Here is a 13,531-nt window from a genome sequence, read left to right as displayed (position 1 = left end):
CAGGGCTCTGTCCGCGAAGGTGCAGGCAAAAAATTTGACTTGCTTCCTTCTTGACAGGAACAAATCTCAAAGATCGATTCTGTTTTCTCGAACCATTGTGAGAGGGAAATGATTCCGCTAGTCCCATTGAAGGACCTGGGTTTGCAGTCGGTGAAGTCCTTCTACGAGCACTCTCTCGACCGTACTGGAACATCACTTTGAGTGGAATGCACAGTCGTTCCACTCCCGCTAGTTCCATTAGCATTGAACTGGGCTAGGGCTGTCGTGACAGCCGCATTCACCGCAGCTTGGATAGCTGCCGGATTGTATTGTGGAGGAGGTAGAGGTTTGTGACAACCCGAAATTTCTATCTTGTATAGTCAAACAATTCAATCAAATATAGACTTGTTTCTGCTATCTTTTAGCATTGTTTAGAGTTTGTTTGAGTGTTCTAAGCCTAGTATATTCAGGAATCGGGTGTTAGGAAGTATCTGCTTGAGTCCAATGTACCTTAATCAAGCCTTAAACCCATTAAATGGAGTTTATGGCCAAACCTTCATGTTTAGGCCGTAAACTCATGAGTGTGGCCATGAACTCATGTTAAATACACGAGTTTACATCATTTTCCTCATTTCTCTTCCATTTCAAGGCTAGAAATCCCATTTCTCTCTCAAGTATCATAAGATCTTAATCCCGATCTTCCAAAAATGTAAGAATTCTTTCTCTTGATTTGTTGTTACATCTCCTTGTCTAGTGATTGTACATGATTTCATCCATGAAATCTATTCATTTTGATAGATCTTCAAGTGTTCTTCATTTCGCCAAGAACACACACTAGTTCTCTTGGACCTTAAACACCCTTACAAGCTTCTTATAAGTAAGTACACAACTCTTAGCTTGTTATATTCTTGAATCACTAGTTAAAACTCTTTGAAAACATCAAGAAACTCAAGAACATATGGTGTTTACGGCCAAGGCAATCACCTTGCGCCGTAAACACTATTTAGTGGTGCAATTGTGCCACCACTCCTTCCTAAGGCTTAGAATCGAACCTAGAACACTTCCTAATGACTTGTAAGACCTTAAAACGCCATTTGGTACAAAATACCATGAGTTTACGACCGTAAACTCATGGGGGTTTACCCGTAGGCCGTAAACTCCAATGTGAGGCCATACTGCACTTTGATGCAACCCTTTGGTACTTCTAGCACTTGAATTAAAGTGTCTTCCATGTCCTAGGGTGTCTTTACTTTCTTAATTAGTTGTTAAATAACTATTTAGATACATATATGTGTCATTATATGTTAAATAGGATCCATGTGTGTGCTCAAGTCTTCACTTGACACTTAGCATCCTATACCACTCGTACATCCAAACCACTCACTACAGGTGAGTTCATACCCCTTAATCTACCTTTTAAATGATTTTAAAAACTTTATGGGGGGGGGGAGGATACAAGTAGAAACATTATAGTTATTATATCAATCACATGTGATTAATAACTACCAAACAATGGATATGCTATACTTTTAGTTGTTTTATCAATCAAACTACTTCAAAATGTTTATCAAACTCTTTTACATGTTAAACTCTTTATCAAACTTGTTCTTACATGAGAAACCTTTTGCTTTAACTCTTTTACACTTATATATTGTCCAAACCTTGTCTAATGCATATACAGTTATATAAGTAAGGTTTGAAGGACTTAGGACTGATAACACACTTTATTTCCTGTTCCTTGCTTGGTTGTGGACTTAGAGTTTCCTGTTGTTTGTCTGAGTGTCGTTTGATCCTTAGTTATATATTATGTATATATGTATAGACATAAACACTTTTATCTCAGTTCAATACACTCAGTTATATAAACAACTTTACTAGTAAACTATAATAGGTATAGTTTAGGAAGACACTACTCATTACTTCTAGTATAATGAAACATACAAAGAGTCAGTTCATACATGAGTCAATACATACTATTATGAGAAACTAATAGAACATACTATTATGAGAAACTAAGAGAACATACTATTATGAGAAACTAAGAGAAAATACTATTATGAGGAACTAAGAGGACATACTATAATGAGAAACAATACATACTATACACTATACAAGAGAACATACTATGCTGAGAAACAAAGAGAACATCCTACATACTAGACAGAGAGAACATACAATACTCTAGTACATACATTACATATACAAGTATACAATAACATAAATGTGAACCATTCTTCGGGGCATGGCATCACTGCCATGGCTTAATTTGTATCCAAATTCTCCTGGAGGGAGACCGTGAGTTTGTGTATAGATCTATACTTGATTGACTATCCTACACCTTGATGTCCGCTACAGTGGGACTTGCAAGTCTACGGATGCCAAATGTCATTTCCTCCGACATCTTTCATTGTCGTGTTGTTAGTCGATAGTATGGTGCGATCATTTCACATTACATCTTAATTAACGGCCGGATTAAGGTAGCTAGTACAGTAGTAGTTACTATAATTCAACACTACAATACTTTATTATTTCCCCATTGCATTCACATTGTGATCTTATCACATAAAGGGTAATGTAAAAACTATATTTTTGGTTAATGATAGTCATACATGGGAAAATACACACTCTTACAAGAAACAAACATACAGAACATTTGATGCCTTGGTAGAAGGCTACGTTTAGTAGAAAATGTAGGATTTTCTAGGAGATACAAACATTTACAAACTTATACATCAAACACTTACAAACATTTTCATACAAACAATGACACAAAAATGCTTATGAACTCACTAGCTTTAAAGCTGATAAACTCTTTCAAAATAACTTGTATTCTCAGGTCATCAGTAAACAGGTATCGATGCCAGGTTTTGAGAAGATGAAGCTTGTTCAAGACTCGTCTCTTATTTTGATTTACATTTTTGGTGTCATATAAACTTCACAGAACACACTTGTATTAAATTATATTATTAATGCAATGGATGATGTTGTTGCTTGTTTACTACTATGCTTTGTTGTGATACTATACATGACGTCCTCCACCCCGAACGTTTCCGCCGTTCCGGTTTTGGGGTCTGACAAGGTTGGGTAGGAGTTATCGAAGGATTACGCCTTGTCACTCTTCAAGGAGGCATCATTCAGCTAAAAGTTTACAAAGATGAAGATGATAGTAAGAATCAATTATTAGTATAATGAGAGTGGTCCATGGACTAACTCTCCATAGCCCAACAAAACAGATGAGAGTATGATTGATATAGAGATCTAATAGTAGGAGTATGAAAAGAATTAGATGAAGATTTTCCCACAGGTTAAGTGATTGTCAACAATATTGGCATTAATGATGTAATAAGTTTGGGAAAAATGACCTAGAAGTAGGTCTTACATAAAACAAGAATAAATTTTTTTTGACAGTATCGAAGTCTAGCTACAGAACTTGAAAGACAAGAATATTTACAGGAAGTAGTGCTACATAGAGCATAGTGTGACATCCCCAATTTCATGTCCAGAAAAGACCGATTTGTTTATGCTTTGTTTTATAAAATCATAGTAAATCCTTTGGATTAAAAGAGTTGCGGAATTTGTTCCCATAACAAAATATGATAAAATTTATCAAAACGTTTCTCAAAGAGAATGTATTTTCATGAAATAATAAAACTTCGGGATGTCATGTTCTGATACAGACCAAAAGCATAAACAATATAAAATAGACCTTACAACAGTTATTTGTAACTACTGATCTATAATCCAAAATCTCTCGTCAAGTCCACCAATTTATACTCTTGTGCCATTACCTGTAATGCAAAGAAAACTGAGTGGGTCAAGCTTGGGAGCCTGGTGAGCATATAGGGTTTTCAACCCACAATAATACATTTATTATATTCAATTATCAAACAATCAACCCAAATACTCATTCCGATTATCTCCTTTATTTCTTAAGGATTTAGCCTAAGAATCAATTATCCTTTATCCGCTTATTCCTAAGGATTGACCTAAGGAATTGACACAAAGTCCACCACTGCCAAGGTCCACAAATTACGACTGGTAAACACTTAGTTCAACATACTTAACAAACACCTAGTTCTAACACTCCTAGTGAACAATTAATTCAAAACATCTGGTGAATACTTAGTTCTAAAACACTTAATGAACACACTTAGTTCAACAACACCAAGTGAACACATCTAGTTCAAAAATACTTAATGGAAAATCACCTTCAGTTTTAAGAATAGAGATAATAAGAAAATATAAAAACCTACAAAATTAGGGACAAAAACTCATCAGAAGATTTTTTTGATAAAAATTGCAAATAAAAAAAAACAATGTCACTTCATCTTCATCATTCTTGCTATCAACTCCATCAATCTCCTGATTATATATACATGTATTTTCTCATGAATGTAGAAAATAAGAAAAACGATATGCTAAATAGGATACATTATATGAGCACATACCTTAAGATTCAGGATTTCCTCATACTTGGCTGCATCCAGTTCACTCAAATGATAAGGGTGAAACAGTTTTGGTAGAATGTGTTGTTGTATTGTGATGAGAAGGAAGAATGGAACAGGGAAGAGAATGGAAACGATAGGTATCCATGTCACACCAAAACACATAAGGAAATAGACAATCTGGAAGATTGTGAACATGAAAATGGTTCTATATAGCACATATTCAACAAAAGAAGTGTGAACCCTTTCAAGAACCCTAACAAATTTTGATGATGAAACATTGATATAAGTAATAAGGATGATTTTCAGTGCAAGAATGAAATGTTAAATCTTAAATCACTTGTATATTCGACTATGGGGAACAAAAATAAGTAAGATTCTTTCCCAAAATTGGTTTCCAGGAAGAGTGTCAATTGCCATGTAAGCAAAATAGCCCCATAAAACCGATGTGGGTATCAACGTTATTAAGGGCATGACACATATAGACACTGCTAAGAGAATCAATTGTAGAAAGTTGCTGACTCTTTGTTCATTGATGCAACGCTATGGTCAAAGAACTACAGCCCAACTATCATAACTGTTGGGATGAAGGCAACCAAGATATAAACTGGAGGAACCTTGCCCATGTCCTACAAGTCAATTATAACAAATTAAAGATTAGGATGCAAGATTTTTCTCCAAAGTAAACAGAAATTTGCAAAAATATAACTTGATTATAGTCCAAAGGTATAACGATTCAGAATCCCATAAGAGTTGGATACAGAGACTTCTAGGAACACCAGATAGAAATTTGCTTAGTACATAGAGAGTGATGTCCACACTACAACTATCAATGGAACCCCATAGTCAGCTATGAAGCTTCTAAGACACCTTGTATTAAGTATTCAAAAGAATAACTACATGTTAAGATGATATAGAATATAGCTAAGCCACCAGGTTTCAATAAACTTGATATACATGTTCCATACAACCAGGATCTTGCTCTCCTAATTCTTAATGCAGCGTATAGAAGTCCAAATGAAAATATAATACCAATCAATCCATTAGTGTAAAGCCACTGAAATTGATCTTTAGGTGAATTTGGTTCAACAGATTTGGGAGCTTTGAACTCACTCACCAGTCCCTAGTCAACAAAACCAGAATTAATCCAAAACAAACTTGAAATATTTTCTCAAATTATCATCATCAGAACCTTTTTTCTACATGGCTAAATACCTTGATGGCCTCTTAAATGAAAATTACAGAAATTAACATCCTAAATGTTTCCCCTGCAATCCTTGTGAATCTACTGATAATAGCACAAGCATTAAAAATCGCCAAAAGAAACAAGAGTAGGGTTGTCTGTGTGCATACCCTACAAAATTTGTATATACATTAATTGCTATAAACATATCCAAAATTGGAAAATGAAAGAATTTTTGAAAACAGGAGACATGTGGTGAAGGGATTTCTAAAAATATTACCATCCTGTCCAAGCTAAGAATAGTTGTTAACCCAAATCTTGTATCCCTTTCACAAAATTATACAAGTATGTATACATAATGATTGTAGGTTTTGCAAATCCAAGTATAAGAAGAGGTTGACCAACAAGAATCGATGGGAAGAGAGACACACAAGATGGGCTTCAGATTTATTTATAGATAGAACTTGAACACAAACCGAGTTGGATGAGGGTAGACATCGTCGACAGGGTGAGCGAAGTGACCATGTCTACAACATAGATGTCTTCGGGTAGGGTTTTCCTGGGAATCGATCATCCTGTTGAGAGGGAAGAAGATTTAGGTAAGCACGTGAATGTTAATGGGGGAAGGACGGAGGGTGTTGATACAAAAAACGGATGTCGGGGCCTAAGAGAGAAATGAGAGACATGAGAAGTGGTTTGACGATGGCTGATGGTGTTTTGAGTAGGCCTGGCAATTCGTGTATTCGTATCATGAAAACGTGTCGGCCACGAATTTGACATGATACGATTACACGACGAGAAATAAGCTTTATCTCAAATTTTAAGATGTATTCGTGTCGTGTATTCGTGTCGTGTCGTGTCTTTCACAGATTCGTGTCTTCGTGTCTAAAATTGCCAAGTCTAGTTTTGAGAAGATTAGGGTTTTCAAAAATTTATGATCGTAAGTGAAATGAGAGATGCGTGTTTGGTCGATGTTGATGATGTAAGCAAATCTGATCTAACTGTGTGAACCTATGAATCAAATACAATCAATGGCTCAGAATGTTTAAAACTAGCTGTGAGACCCATGTATTACATGGGTTTACTTAAAAAAAAACTAAATATAAAATTTTAACAATTTGAAAATTTTGGATTTATAAGAAAAATGAGAATTTTTTTGATTTATTAAAATTAATGAGGCTTTAATGTATAGAATATGTTACATATATAAACTTTTTCTAATAAATACCTTACATATATATTACCTTACATATTAAATGTGGAATTTTAATTTGATAAAATGAAAAATACAATAAAATGACGAGTGGAAAATAGAAAATTTAAAATTTTTAGAAAATGCCATGTGTCTAAATGAAGGAGAAGAGGACATGTAAACTTTAGGGTTTTAGATCATATACTCAGGTTTGGCGTTTTAGTTAACGTTAAGGTGGTTTGTGAGACCATCCCTCTAATTTCCTACGAGCTGTGTTGATTATTAGTTTTATATGTGAGGTGAGTCTTCTCACTATACTATAGGATACTAGGTGTTGTCGGATTACTTGTTGTCATTTTGACTCTTCCATGCATGCTATATGCTCATTGGCCGAGGTCCATATATATATATATATATATATATATATATATATATATATATATATATATATATATATATATATATATATATATATATATATATATATATATATATATATATATATATATGATGAGCAAGGCTCGCATGTTAGAAACATATATGTTGTGCGAGGCTCATTGTATGTGTATGGTATCTTAGGAGACTCACTAAACCTTGTGCTTACAGTTTTAAGTTTAAATGAGTTAGGTACTTTAAGTAGCATAGAGAATAGCCTAGCCTGATTGCATCGCATCCATGGGAGATTCCGTACTATCTATTTTATGATTTTACTCTTATATTTGGTTGGAACTTCAATGTTGTACTTTGCTTATCTTTTGATAGTATAGTATTTGAGTTTTTTTATTATATTAAAAATGAAACTAAAAATAAAAAACTTACTAAATAATTTGGAACTTTAAAGTGCCTCTTTATGGGGTAATATCCTTATTCTGGCAAGAGAGGAGGGGAAATGTTTACATGCTACATTTCATGCTTATGTGAATATATGATGGAATGTATACAGGTGTGTGCTCATTAAGGTTTTCAATTACCCCTTTATATTTAACCGTTTTGAAGTTTTGAATTGGTAGATAAAGGGGATATGCCGATTAGATTGCCACATGCACCATATTATTATTTAGAGTTTATGTTTTTGAAAGACTTCCGCAGCACATGTGTATTTATAACTTTTTACAATTTCTCTTATGTTTAAGACCGATGTATTTGGACAATACTTTATCAAGTGTTATCGCAGTTTTGTTTAGAAAATAGGTGTTACAGATATCGTACTATTAAATAACGTTAGAATATATAGTAACAAAGTATCAAACAATGTTAGAAAAGTGCTTGCTACCCTTCTTGTTGTAACACCCATTTTCCCGAATGGATTAGTTGAAGACCTTAAGAGGTCAAAGATAAGGGTTTTGAGGGAATCCTTATGCCACAACGTGGTGAATGGATGACAACAACATGACATGACATGTAATGGAACATGTGTCCTCTTGGACACCACGACATGGAAACAGGTATGCCATGATGTGGTGGCTGTTGAAGCCTAATCCCATGATTTTTTAGGTTTCTCCTATATTTAAGCACCTTAATTCTTGGATTATGTCTTCTCTATTAGCCTACATCTCTTCATTTTAAAACCCTAGTCTCCCTTCCATGCTTATGAGCTTGGTGGCTTGATCATGAAGTATTTTCTTGATTCTGTAGAGCTTGTGAAGAAAGAAACTTCTTATTGGTGCAAGGAAACAAATAGGAAGTCTAGATCCATTATCTTCTTCAAGTTTCAAAGAGATTTCAGGTATAAATATTGCTTATTGACCTTGTTCTTTTGAGATTCATGTTTTTGGTCATTAATGTTTGATTTTGATCCCTTCATGGATGCTCTTGGAGCAAATATAGAGCTTATTATGACACCCTTGTGGTCATGGACTTCTGATTAAGCGAGAAAAGGCCTTATTTTGAGTCTTTTTGATCCCATGTGCAAATTTTGGTAATATGAAAGACTTAATGGAATTAGGTTTGTAGATCTTGCTTTGGGTGAGGGCCTAATGGATAAAGTTGGAAACTTTATCCATTAAGTCAATAAGGAGGAGTATATTTGAAGTATAGAGCTGAGATCTATAAGCATTAAACTCTTAATGAAGAAATGAATGATCTAGCAGTAACCATGACGTGGCTAAGGATGACCTATGACATGGTGGGATTCTGATTCATGATTTTTTTCCTGACATTCCTACGACATGGCCAAGGAGGGCCCACAACATGGTGATATCCTACATATCAAAATGTTCTGTTCTGACATGCCTATAATGTGGCCAAGAGGTCTCCACGTCATGGTGGCTGTTAACTTTTGTTGATCGTTAAATTTTGACCAGCTTGACTTTGGGACAAACTTTAGAGGATTTGGATTGTTGATTAAGGATTCATCTCTTTCCATGTTAGTCGGTTTGCTAGATTGATCAGTACAACGAGTGAGAGTGTTGTTGTGTGTCTCCGGTTCTTAGGTTCATGTGAGTTTCTCACTATGCCACATATGATATTTTATATCCCTTGCATAATAGGATATAGGTACGTTTAGAGTATAATATGCTAGTTGACTAGGATAAATCCTTGTTATGCATGTATAATTTAGGATACTTTGTGTCATGGTATGTTAGATTGGTAGTGTTTTGCATGTTAATCATATGATATCTTTAGGATTTATGTTGGATTAGGGTAACTGGGGAAGCTCAGTTACCAGGGTTATGTATGATTCTTTAGCGAAGGAATTAATTGAAAAGCGATCAATGACAAGGTAACAAGGGAAAGCTAGTTCCCAAGGGTATGTGATATGCTAGTATATGTTATGTGTTTATGTTACATGATTATGTGATAATGATAGTATTGGTTTTGTGTAGTTTAAGTATAAACTCTTGGTCTAATTCCTTATTGCATGGTTCTTATCTGATTTATTCCTTTAGGGTGGATCGTCGGTTCCACTGTCTATCAGATCCCTAACTACATATGACTTTATGAATGGTGTGAAACACCAGGAGCTGCCCGCGAGAAATTGTACTAAAGACCAGTATCTGGCCCTTGACAATTGCATGAAAGACCAGGATCTGGCCTCTGGTACTTGTATGCAAGACCAGGATTTAGCCCTGTTAATGGAAATAAAACACAATGATTTATCCCGTGGAAATATGTGATTCTAAGGCTATGATTTAGTCTATAGCATTCACTTGGGATTGGGTAGACCCATTATTTCATATATGATTGTTATATATGTTATATGCATGTTTATAAGCGATTTGGCAGGTCGGTGCTAGAGCCTAAGACTTGTGTGGATGCCTTAAACATGTGATGGAAGATGTGTTATACTGGGGAAATCACTAAGTTGTATGCTCACAGTTGTGGGTTAAATGCTTTGCAGGTTGTTCGTGAGAAGAGCTTGGTGGAACTACACACATACATCAAAGATAATGATTTTCTCTTTCCTATAATTCAGATCTGATAACACTACGGGTTCAAACAAATGAATGTTACTTATTGTTTTTAAGTTAAAGGTTTTAATTGATTAACCTATTTTAAAATGAAAATCTCTTTGTAATTTTTGGGACATTACATCTTCCTTGAACCTCGGTTTAAGTTCAAAAACACATGGATGTGTGCTTGAATCCCTTAACTCAAGGATCTAATACCAAATTGTCCTACTGTTTTGGCCAACTTAAGTTCATATTTACCAATGCCACCCAACTTGTATTTTTCTTTGATTTTATACGAATTTTACAAGGTACACTTGCCAGTAGTCCTATTTAGATTTTATTGCGAAATCTTTGGATAAATGCATTTTTTACGTTAGATATTATTGAAATGTGATTATTATGTATAATTATGAATGACTGTAGACATCCATATGCTTCCAATTGTTCTGACCTTACCAACATATGAGTTTTATATAATTTATCTTGGATTTTACAAAGCAGTGCAAAAATTACAATCTCCCAACCCTAGGGTTTGGGTTTGAGACACAAGCACCCAACCCTACGGCTAGGGTTTTGACTTCACACACACTCATCGACTTTCAGAATAAGGGAGGGGGAGGTTTGTCCTTTGACTTTATGGTAAGAGAGAGGGAATCAATTAAGGGTTAATTAATTATGCGTGAGGTTATTATATAGTTTCAAGTTTGACTCTGCACCCTGTTAGTCCCTATGTCACAAAAGTCTACAGTAAAACCCTTAAACTCACCACCTTATAGTTCTAAGTTCACTAACAAAAAATTACATTAAAATTAGCAAAAAAATCAAAAGAAATTATGTAAAACAAGGCGTTACATATTTTTTTATTATATGACACCATTAGTTTCCAAAATGAGCTTAATAAGTTATATATTGACTCAATCAATGACATCTCATAAATTATACATATTTTAAAGGAGATATTTAATAATTTTCTGCACACTTTTATAGATATTTGATTATGAAACGTTAAAGTTTCTATTTTGCAGATTATAATGACTAAATGATAGAATACAAGATATCAGAGCATACTCTAGAAGAAATTCGTAGCATTAAGACTAAGCAATATTTAATTAATGGTAATTCAAAAATTATTGAGGATTTAGAAGATATTTGAGAAAATTCTAAAATCCCACAGTGAATATTGTGTAGCGACGCAAAATAAGTCGGCTGCAAATCACTATACATTAAGCCCTAATTGTGTGATTAGAAAGAGGAAGAAGAGAAAAAATAAGGAGCAGATACCTAACTTTTGCAGCCGTTTGAAATCAAGAAGTAGGAGTTATTTCAATATGCATTTTGGTTAGCATTATGTTTAATTCATTAGTTTCTGTTAGTTATTTAGTTTTATTGGGCTAAGTCCCTATACTTTTATTTGGATGTATATGATCTATGATTATGGTTTAATTCATTGAAAGGGATTTGATAGTTATTTCATTTACTGTGTTAATTCTTAACTAAAGATTCATGAGTATTGATAATGATTTTGTTATGTTTATATAGCTGAGTGCATGATTATGATTAGGTTTTGATTATATATATTGAATCACATTGTTCATTAATTTCTTTAATATGGAAAACCGAGTCAAGAGTGTAGGCAATAATGACTAGTGGTAGGCTATGTCTCTAGGCAAACATAATAAAATCAATATTTATATTTTTCATTGATCCAATAACTTGGAAAATTTGAGACGTTGCCATTAACCCCGGAATTGATTATACATGTTAATTCATTACATAATATGAATGAATGGACTGAGTCTAGGAAAGCTACATTTGTTTGTAGATAACTTCGAATCGTAGGATTTATGATGTTATGATTGAGTTAATAAACATAAATATAAGTGAGTATCTATTAAATTTTCATTGCACTTCATATGAATTAACCATATTTCTATTGTGATTCGAAAAACTAATCAATGTATTTTTTAATTAATAGTGTCTTACCTACTTCATAATTACTTTGATTTATTTATTTTATTTAGTACACATCGATTCCCATTGAGTTCAACACCTTTACTTACTTCAACTTATAATATTCATGATCAAGTACATTGCTTGGTGCTAGTAATCAATTCAAGTTGTTAGGATTTATAAATTTAAAACTAGATCTGTAGTTTAAATTAGATTTCTTTAATTAGACTATCTTTTCACATCAAAGTTTTGGCGCCATTTCCGGAGAGTAAATTTCGGCTAATTAATAATTGAATATAGGAATTTTTCTGTTTAAAAAGTTTATATTTTCATTTTAATCAGTTTTCTCGCTGCAATTAGGATATCACGCTGAAATGTTTGGTATTTCAATCGAAATTCACGACATAATTTAGAAATCTCATCATTATTTGGTAAAATAATTGATATTTAACATAATAGTTTCTTTTACCAGTTAACGACTTGCACTGCTGTTTGTCTTGCAGGATTCATATGATTAGAAGCTCATAATCCATTTTGACAGAAGTTGTCAAAGATCTTGAAAAAATTATTGAAATAACCAAGAAAAAAAAGGTGTAGAGGAAAGTATTTAAGATCCTTAATATCTAGGTACCGAAAACAACAACATAACCGATGCAATGAATATGGAACAATATACGACATGCAATAGTGAAAGTAGAGGCTTTTGAGTAAGAATGTCAGCCCTGCAAGATCTTAATTTTGTACTAAAGGGGCACTTTCATTATTAATTGAAAGAAACACCCTTTGCTGGGAAGGATCACGAAGTCAACCTCGAACATGTAGAAGATATGATATAAATTGCAGATTTTTTAACATACAAAATGATTTTGAAGATCAAGTAATGCTATGAGTTTTTCCTACTACACTCATTGGAGCAACTAAAGACTGGATAAAAACAACACCATTAGGAGAAATTTCAACATGGAACAAATTGAAAGCAAATTTCCTTGCAAGATTTAGTCCTTCACTCAAAAAATGCAAAAAAGGGAGTTCAAATACAAAATTTCCAACAAGGAGACGAAGAAACATTGTATGAAGCATGGGAGTGTTACAAAAGAATGTTGCAAACATTTCCTCAACATGACCTTAATAACCACAAAGAGGGACAAACTTTTTATAATTGTTTAGATACTGCAACTAGGAAATTGAAAGATATTATGGGACCAATACCTAAAAGATTACCAACTGGAGTTAAAGAAACAATACAAGATTTAGCACAACACTCACACTGATTGTTATTTGTTAGGGACCCTTCTATTAGGAAGAAAAAAGAAATGAATCATTCTATGGAAATGAATGCTTTAATTGCAAAAACTAAAGATATGGGTAAATTAATGAGAACAATATCTAA

At 33.6% G+C, this 13,531-nt stretch overlaps 2 pseudogenes; both read right to left on the bottom strand.

Annotated features, from left to right (window-relative positions):
- Positions 1-4,499: 4,499 nt before the first annotated feature.
- On the bottom strand, positions 4,500-9,164 carry LOC111899187 (putative boron transporter 5; annotated as a pseudogene).
- A 4,003-nt stretch (positions 9,165-13,167) lies between these two features.
- LOC111899193 (small nucleolar RNA R71) lies at positions 13,168-13,267 on the bottom strand (annotated as a pseudogene).
- Positions 13,268-13,531: the final 264 nt, after the last annotated feature.

This window comes from Lactuca sativa, chromosome 4 (assembly GCF_002870075.4).
Source record: "Lactuca sativa cultivar Salinas chromosome 4, Lsat_Salinas_v11, whole genome shotgun sequence".
Classification (NCBI taxonomy): domain Eukaryota; kingdom Viridiplantae; phylum Streptophyta; class Magnoliopsida; order Asterales; family Asteraceae; genus Lactuca; species Lactuca sativa.
The sequence above is the reverse complement of the archived record's forward strand: the minus strand, read 5'-3'. Positions and strand labels throughout refer to the sequence as shown.